This window comes from Carlito syrichta, unplaced genomic scaffold (genome assembly GCF_000164805.1).
Source record: "Carlito syrichta isolate Samal-C Ts95f unplaced genomic scaffold, Tarsius_syrichta-2.0.1 Scaffold308196, whole genome shotgun sequence".
Lineage (NCBI taxonomy): Eukaryota > Metazoa > Chordata > Mammalia > Primates > Tarsiidae > Carlito > Carlito syrichta.
The window spans coordinates 712,961-721,542 of NW_007252292.1; positions in this window are offsets into that span (position 1 = coordinate 712,961).

The following is an 8,582-nucleotide window of genomic DNA, read 5'->3' on the forward strand; positions in this document are numbered from 1 at the left end:
TACCTCCTTATTTAGAATCTTTAGGACATCTTGCTACCCGAATATTTCCAACTTAGGGTAAGTTTGTTTTATGTGTCTCCCCACATTCCATCTAGAAATTGTACTAGTTGTCAAACTAGGTGTGGATTATGTAGGAATGAAGATTGGAATGAAGGAACCAGTGTACATGTGGAGAAGACATGGGCTTTCCACCTGGGTGTGAAATTTGATTCTACTGCAAAGCTTAAATGTGTGAGGGCCCTGCTGACTACCCTGGGATATGTGTATAATCAGCTAGATTTCTAAAACACTCAAAGCTCTGGCTATCCTAGCATTTGTGGACCCTTACAAACCAGTTTTTGGTTTGTTTGGATTATTTCTGGTTTTTTGATTGGTTGTTCTCAGGTTTGGTTTGGTTTTAAAACTGTCTAGCATGAGGGAGGGGAATTGGGATATGGTATAGACAGGATAAAGAATAGTGACAGATATTTCCACAAAAAACAAAAAACTTTTCTAGCATTGTTTTCGGGTGACAGATAAGAAGGGAGAGTGAGCCATTTGGAATACTTCCTTCCAAGAGTTTTGCACAAAAAAGGGTTCTCCCCTAATAAAGCAGAGCTGTCTGTTTACTTTGTTCCAACCTCTAAAAGCAGGTTCAAAATAAGCCCCAGTACAAAGTATTTCTGCTTCTAGCCTCAAGACTATTCTGGAAAAAGTGGTGGCATATTGAGCAAAAAAACCACCTCTATGCCCCCTCATTCTGATCGTTATTTCTGATCGTTCAACACTTCACAACAATATTATTTTAAAGTAGTCATATTACTGGAAAATACAAAACACTTTTTGTTTATTTGGGGGATGACAGGACAAAACTGTATTTTATAGTACATAATATTATAGACTTATAATCCAAACTCCTACATAGTTTAGGAAAAATAGTAGTATGAGTCTTATTGCAAAGACTCAAGTTACTTGAATACGACTTAATAAAGGAATTAAGTAGAAAATAATGTGTTTTTTAAATATCTAAGGTGACAAGGTAAGCATTCATGAATAACCTTATTTTGTTTTTTTGTTGTTTTTTGTTTGTTGGTTGGTTGGTTTGTTTTGAGTCAGAGTCTCACTCTGTCGCCCAGACTGGAGTGCAGTGGCCGCTCCCGACCACCACAGCCTTGCCTGCCGGGCTCCGGCGATCCTTCCGCCTCAGCCTTTCGAGTAGCCAGAATTACAGGCACGCGCTACCATGCCCGGCTGATTTTTTTTATTTATTGTAGAGATGAGGTCTTGCCAAGTTGCCCAGGCGGGTCTCAAACCCGCGGGCTCAGGCAGTCCACTCACCTCAGCCTCCCAAAGCGCGGGATTACAGGCTGAGCCACTGAGCCCGGCTTATTTTGTTATTTTAGAAGGAGATCCCTTTGCTCATGACTTCTAGAACTTAACCACAAAACATCTGGCCTTTTGGTGTGTAGCACTCACTATAAAAGGATATCTACCCGTGTTAATTTTGTTAGCTCACAAAATAGTTGTTTCTTTAGTAAACTAATTATTAAAGCCACCAATTTGTCTGGTTCACAAACTTTAAGAGTGTGCTTAGGATTTTTATTGGACCTAAGATTTGCTGGTCTGGATTTAGTTTGCTGGAAATTTTTGGAGATTTCCAAAAACTAGTACAAACAAATGACTCTCTATCTCTACTACATCTGTCGGGATCTTGGAGAGGAAACTCACTTATCTTTGGGAACTTCTTTTTCAGGGGATGCTTTTCCCTTGGAATGTGAACAGTGGAAAGTAAACAGGCTGGGTGCAGTGGCCCATGCCTGTAATCCCAGCACTTTGGGAGGTGGGGGTGAGAGGATTGCCTGAGCCCATAACCTCAAGACCAACTTGGGTAACTTGGCAAGACCTCATCTCTGCCATAAATCAAAAAAATTAGCCAGGCATGGTGATGCGCAGCTGTGGTTCCAGCTACTTCGAAGGCTGAGGCAGAAGGATTACCTGAGCCCCGCAGGTCGAGGCTGCGGAGGCCATGAGTGTACCACTGCCCTCCAGTCTGGGCAACAGTGAGACTCCGAATAAAAAAATAAAAAAAAAAAAAAGGAAAGTAAACAGTTGAATATTCTGTCCCAGCCTCAAAGTCAAGTGTTAATGGTTAAAGGTTAAATGTAGAGGTGATTCAAAATCTTAGCTCAGAAAACTGGGCTTTAAGTCCTGCCTTTTAGTCTTATCCAGGGTTTCCACACTCTACCCCAAGGAGATGATTTGCTTTTGGAAGATTGCCTTTCTCTGTAGGGTTTCTAGAATTGCCATTGTGATTTGCAAATGTTCTCACCAGGAAAAAGCAAATGTAGGTGATAAGTGATGTTTAACTCTCCTGGTGGCTGTATCTGAGCTAAACAAGAAGAGAATTTGGACATATTTTCAAGTCATGCACTGCAGTCCCCTTCCATTGGTGAGGCTGCTGGTGGTGGTATCCCAAACAAAATGTATACAGTATGTAATGCCGGCCTTCTTGGATTCCGTTCACTGTACTTTCATGCAAAGCTCCAAAATAGGCAAAAACTGAGGAGGTAACATACTTTTACCATTTTTAAAGAGACAGTTTATACAAATCAAGTCTATTTGTATACTATATTTTAAATGATCAAAACTGGATTGGCCTTGGGAAGAAGAGAACTTTACAAAAATGCGCGTTTTCATATGCCAATTCAATGGGTAAGATGAGGAAATACTAACTGAATTCCATGAGGAAAATACTGTAACAATTACTCATCCTTTGAATCACTGTCTTCCTGATACTGTTGAGGCTCAGGACATACATCTGACTTTACAGTGCTGGCCACTGAAGACACATCCATTTGCTACCTCACACCCCCTCTCAGCTTACTTTCTATTCCAGTAATACCAAGGGTGATAAATGCAAACCTGTGTATGAACAAGGCCTTTGCCTTTTACGCACAAGTCACTGTACGCTCCAAATCAACTCTTAAAAACTTAGTAGCAGCCGGACTCGGTGGCTCAGCCTGTAATCCCGTGCCTTGGGAGGCTGAGGTGAGTGGATTGCCTGAGTCTGCGGGTTCAAGACCCGCCTGGGCAACTTGGTGAGACCTCATCTCTACAATAAATCAAAAAATTAGCCAGGTGTGGTAGCATACACCTGTAGTTCCAGCTACTTGGAAGGCTGAGGTGGAAGGATCGCCGGAGCCCAGCAAGTCGAGTCTGCGGTGGCCGGGAGCAGTCACTGCATTCTAGTCTGGGCGAGAGTGAGACTCCAACTCAAAAAAAAAAAAAACCTGGTAGCAAGGGAGACAAATGAAACATAAGATTGTTTCAACCAGGCAGGCATGGTGGCTCATGCCTGTAATTCCAGCACTTTAGGAGACCAAGATAGGATGACTTGAGCCCAGAAGTTCAAGGGGAGCCTAGGCAACATAGGAAGATCTCACCTCTACAAAAAAAATTTAAAAGTTAGCCTGGCATGGTAGTACACACCTGCAGTTCCAACTATTCAGGAGGCTGAGGCACAAGGATTGCCTGAGCCCAAGGAGGTCAAGGCTGTGGTGAGTCACGATTGTGCCACTGCACTCCAGCCTGGGCAACAGAGTGGGATCCCAAATTACCAAAAAAAAAAAAAAAAAAGATTATAGCTAGGAAGAATGGCATCCTGGGCCAGACAGTAACCCAAAGAACGCTATTTGGTCAGCAGATTTGCATTTATGTTTATCTTATTTACAGTCTTTTATGTGAAACTAAAATCTGAGGAATCTGAAACTAGAATCTGTGGTATGTGAAACTAGAATCTGAGGAAACCCAACAAAGACAAGCTTAGTTTTTATATATTGTAAGTAGGTTATAAATCTGGGCTGTATGAAAAAAACTAATGCTTATGAACCCAACCATGCCAATTAATTTTTATTAGACTACTTGTCACTGAAATAAAGTATGCCTTCCAAGTTTGTCTGTTTCCATTCTGTTTCTTCAGACATGAGTTTGAGGTTCACACTGGATAGGATCAGGGGCTAAGATTTCACTCCTTGCAGTTGGTTTTCTCTAGAGGAGCTCTTTATAGCAGAGGTGCAAATTGAAAGTGATGGAAAGTCTTGTTCTTAAGATTAGAAATTCCATTGAGATATCCTTTTGTTGAACTGGAGATCTCGACAGAGGAGTCAATGTTTTAGCTTCATAAAACTCCTGAAAAATAAACATGGATGTGGGTCCACAAGGTATGTAACTTTGATATTCACTGATCACTGTCTCATAGAGAGTTGGAAGGGGGCCCAGAAAGTACCTGATACAAAGCACATCTCACCTCTGAAGAAACAGACACTGTGCAAATGTGAAGCATGGCATTTTTATTAAAAAGAAAGAGAATGATAAGCACAAAGGTCAAGATAGTGGTAATCGCCAGGCGCCGTGGCTCATGCCTGTAATCCCAGCACTTCTGGGAGGCGGAGATGAAAGGATTACCTGAGCCCACGGGTTCGAGACCAGCCTGGGCAACTTGGTGAGCCTTCATCTCTACAATAAATCAAAAAGTTAGCTAGGTGTGGTGGCACACACCTGTAGTTCCAGCTATTTGGAAGGCTGAGGTAGAAGGATTGCCTGAGCCCAGCAGATCAATGCTGCAGTGGCCACGAGCATGCCACTGCACTCCAGCCTAGATGACAAAGTGAAACTCCAACTCAAAAAAAAAAAAGAAAGATAATAGTAATCCCCAGGATCGAGACCAGGGTTATGGGATCAGGAGGAAACACAGGGTGGTAGTAGTGTTTGGTAAGTTGGATGGTGAGTTTCTTGGTGTTTACTATGCCCCGTATGTGTATTAAATGCTACATAATTAAAAATATTTAGGGCCGGGCTCAGCTCAGCCTATAATCCCAGCACTTTGGGAGTCCGAGGCGAGTGGATTGTCTGAGCCCGCAGGTTCGAGACCCACCCGGGCAACTTGGCGAGACCTCGTCTCTACAATAAATCAAAAAAAATTTTAGGCGTGGTAGCGTGTGCATGTAGTTCCAGCTACTTGGAAGGCTGAGGCGGAAGGATCACTGAAGTCCAGCAGGTCGAGGCTGCGGTGGCCGGGAGCAGCCACTGCACTCCAGTCTGGGCAACAGAGTGAGACTCCAACTCAAGGAAAAAAAATGTAGGAAAAGGTGCACAGATGACCTTTTAACACAGAAAGGGGAAACAAACAGGCCATGAAAATCAATCTTTGCTGAGGATACACAGCTTGTCAGCAGTGAGTCGTGATCATAACCTGGGATTTCTGATGTCTAACTTACTGCTTTTGGCTTCTGGGCCATCCCTCTTCTGTAAATGTTGGTTCTACGCTCAACCTTTTGTTCTCCCAGACTGAGTTTCCTCAAACTCATTTCCGTGTCTGCCAGCTTGGATTCCATGATAAGTTCCTTCAGCAGCCTGAAACAGCCCCCTAAATTCCCTTGTCTCTTGTCCTTCTGTCTTGGCTTCACCAATTCCCAAGGTGAGTGAAGCCCACCATGTTTTACTCTGTTCTTTCTGGGCATCCAAGCACAGTTATGGAAGGATCACATAAAGATGCCACCTGACTCCACTGCAGACGTATGATGTCCAAACGCAGGCACTCATTCCTGTGTGGCTCTTTCAGACTTGCCTGCATGCCCTTGCAACCCTTTCACTATCCTCTCAGCTCTTCCCATGGGGTGACTCTGCCACTGACTTTCTGGAGAAAGGACTAAACATCAAACTTAGGTTACTCTTCATCCCTCATGGTGTCTCCTTTATCTCAGAGGGCTGCTTCCTCTCCAAGGTGTACATCATCTGTGCACCTTGTCCTATAGCCCCTTGTATTCGTTATCTATTTTTGCTATGTAACACATGTCCCCCAAAACAGAGTGTACTAAAACAATCATTCGTGTGTATTACTCTCACAGTTTCTGTGGATGGGGAACGTGAGAGTTGCTCAGCTGAGTAAGCCTGGTGTGGGGTCTTTGCTGTGGTTACTGTCAAGATGCAGCCAGGGCTGCCGTTTCCCGAAGACTTGGCTGAGTCTGGGTAATCTGCTTCTTTGGTGGCTCACACGGCTGGCAATTCAGTGCCAGTGTTGGCAGAAGGCCTGGTTCCTCCCCACGTGGGACCCTCCAGCCTGACTGTCCTTACAACATGTCACTGACTTTCCTCCACAGTGGGGAATTTAAGAGCTAGGTGGACGCTGTGAATTGTTTTATGCCCCAACTTCAGAAGTCACACTCTGTCATTTCCACAAAACACTTTTAGTTACACGCATGATCCCTTTTCGCCGTGGGAGAGGACCTCACAGGAGCACGAATACCAGGAGGTGAGAATCAATGGGGCTTCTTGAAGGTAGGCTGTCACACTCAACTCCTCCACGAACCATTGCTTGTCTTCTCTTTATCTTTACTCTCTTTCCTTAGCTCTTTCAGCTACAAAAATGCGAGTAACATTCATTCTTTAAAAAAAAAAAGTCGGACACGATGGCTCACGCCTATAATCACAGCACTCACCTGTAGTTCCAGCTACTTGGAAGGCTGAGGTGGAAGGATCCCCAGAGCCCAGCAGGTCGAGGCTGCAGTGGCCGGGAGCGGCCTCTGCACTCCAGTCTGGGCGACAGTGAGACTCCGGCTCAAAAAAAAAATCACAGCACTTTGGGAGGCTGAGTCGAGAGGATTGCCAGAGCCCACGGGTTTGAGACCAGCCAGGGCAACTTGGCAAGACCTCATCTCTACAATAAATCAAGAAAAATGACCTGGACTTGGTGGCGCATGCCTGTAGTTCCAACTACTTAGAAGGCAGAGGCGGAAGGATCGCCTGAGCCCAGCAGGTCAAGCCTGCAGTGACCGGGAGCAGCATGCCACTGCACTACAGCCTGGGCAACACAGTGAAACTCCAACTCAAAAAAAAAAGATACACCCCCATCCCCTGTATTGATCAGAGTTTACTTGCGGAGAACAGAATGCATTCTAGCTAGTGTAAGCAGTAAGGGACTTGTCCCAGGGCATTAAGTGGATCATAGGATCCTTGGAAGGCTGAAGAAGCCAACTCTAGACTGCGTTTCCAGAGCTGGTTCCTTAAGACTGCCTAGGGGCTGCTGCTGCTTCTACCGCAGTAAGGAACCTGCCATTGCAGCTGTCGGTTCAGGAAGTGTGTCACCTGCCACTGTCAGGGCCTCAGTGGATGCCCACACTGTGTCTTAACCCTGCTGGCTTCAGAATCCAGGTGACACACTAGTGCATCTGATTGGCAGAACTTAATCAGATGTGATCTGATCTAAGCCAGCCAGCTGCAAGAGAGGTTTAGTCTTTAGCTTTCCAGCTGCCACACTCTAGAAGGGTACATGCTGACCAAACCGGCAGAGACCCTTCCCACGCCCTCTCAAGCAATTACTCGCGTCTTTTCTTCGGTGCCAAGTTGTGTGTGTGTGTGTGTGTGTGTGTGTGTGTGTGTGTGTGTGTGTGTGTGTGTGTGTGTTTTGGGTCGGAGTCTCATTGTGTTGCCCAGACTGGCGTGCAGAGGGGCACACTCACAGCCACCGCAGCCTCAACCTTCTGGGCTCAGGCAATCTGTCTGCCTCAACCTTCCAAGTAGTTGAAACTACAGGCACATACCACCATGCCCAGTTAATTTTTTTTTATTTATTGTAGAGATGAGGTCTCACCAAGCTGGTCTCAAACCCGTGGACTCAGGCAATCCTCTCACCTAGGCCTCCCAAAATGCTGGAATTATAGGCATGAGCCACCACACCTGGTCTGTTTATTTTTGTGTAAAGGTCTCACTCTGTTGCCCACACTGGAATGCAGTGGCACGATCACCGCTCACCACAACCTCAACCTTCTGGGCTCAAGTCATCCCCTAGTCTCAGCCTCCCGCGTTGCTGAAACTACAGGTATGCACCACCACGTCTGGCTAAGTTTTTTATTTTTTGTTGAGATGAGGTCTCCCTGTGTTACCCAGGTTGGTCTCAAACTCCTGGGCTCAAGTGATCCTCCCGCCTCAGCTTCCCAAAGTGGTGGGAATATGGACATGAGCCACCATGCTTGGTCAGTGCCAAGTTTTTTCAAAGAGCTGTCTATACTTGGTCTTCAGTTTCCACTTACTCCTTAATTTATTGCAGTCTGTCCACTCTTACCTGTGTCTCCACTAGACTTCCTGTTTGTAGGACCAGTGGTCTGTTTCAGTCCTGCTCCCTGGGACATTCAAAGAGTAGCTGGTTGTCTCTTGTGATACTTGTGGTAGGAGCCATATCGATGTTACTCACAAAAGAATCACTTACAGCCACTTTTCTCAAGGGGCCTGGACTTGAAGGCACTTAGAGTTTCAGCTATCACTCCGATTTGCCCTTCCTCACATCTGGCTAATCCCGGGTAATGACGTTACTATTCGTTCCCCAAGTCTTTTCAGAACTCACCCATAGCCAGTGAGTCACAACTCCCGGCATGTCAATACCCAGGATGATTTCTGAAGCCAGCCGGCTCATTGCAGCTCCACAGACCACCACCCTTGCCCAAACTATTGCAGTGACCTCCTGACTAGGCTTGTAGCTGCCAGACTTTCCCCATTTCAGTTTCTTTTCCATCCCCCTCAGTCTGACTTTTTTTTTTTTTTTTTTTGAG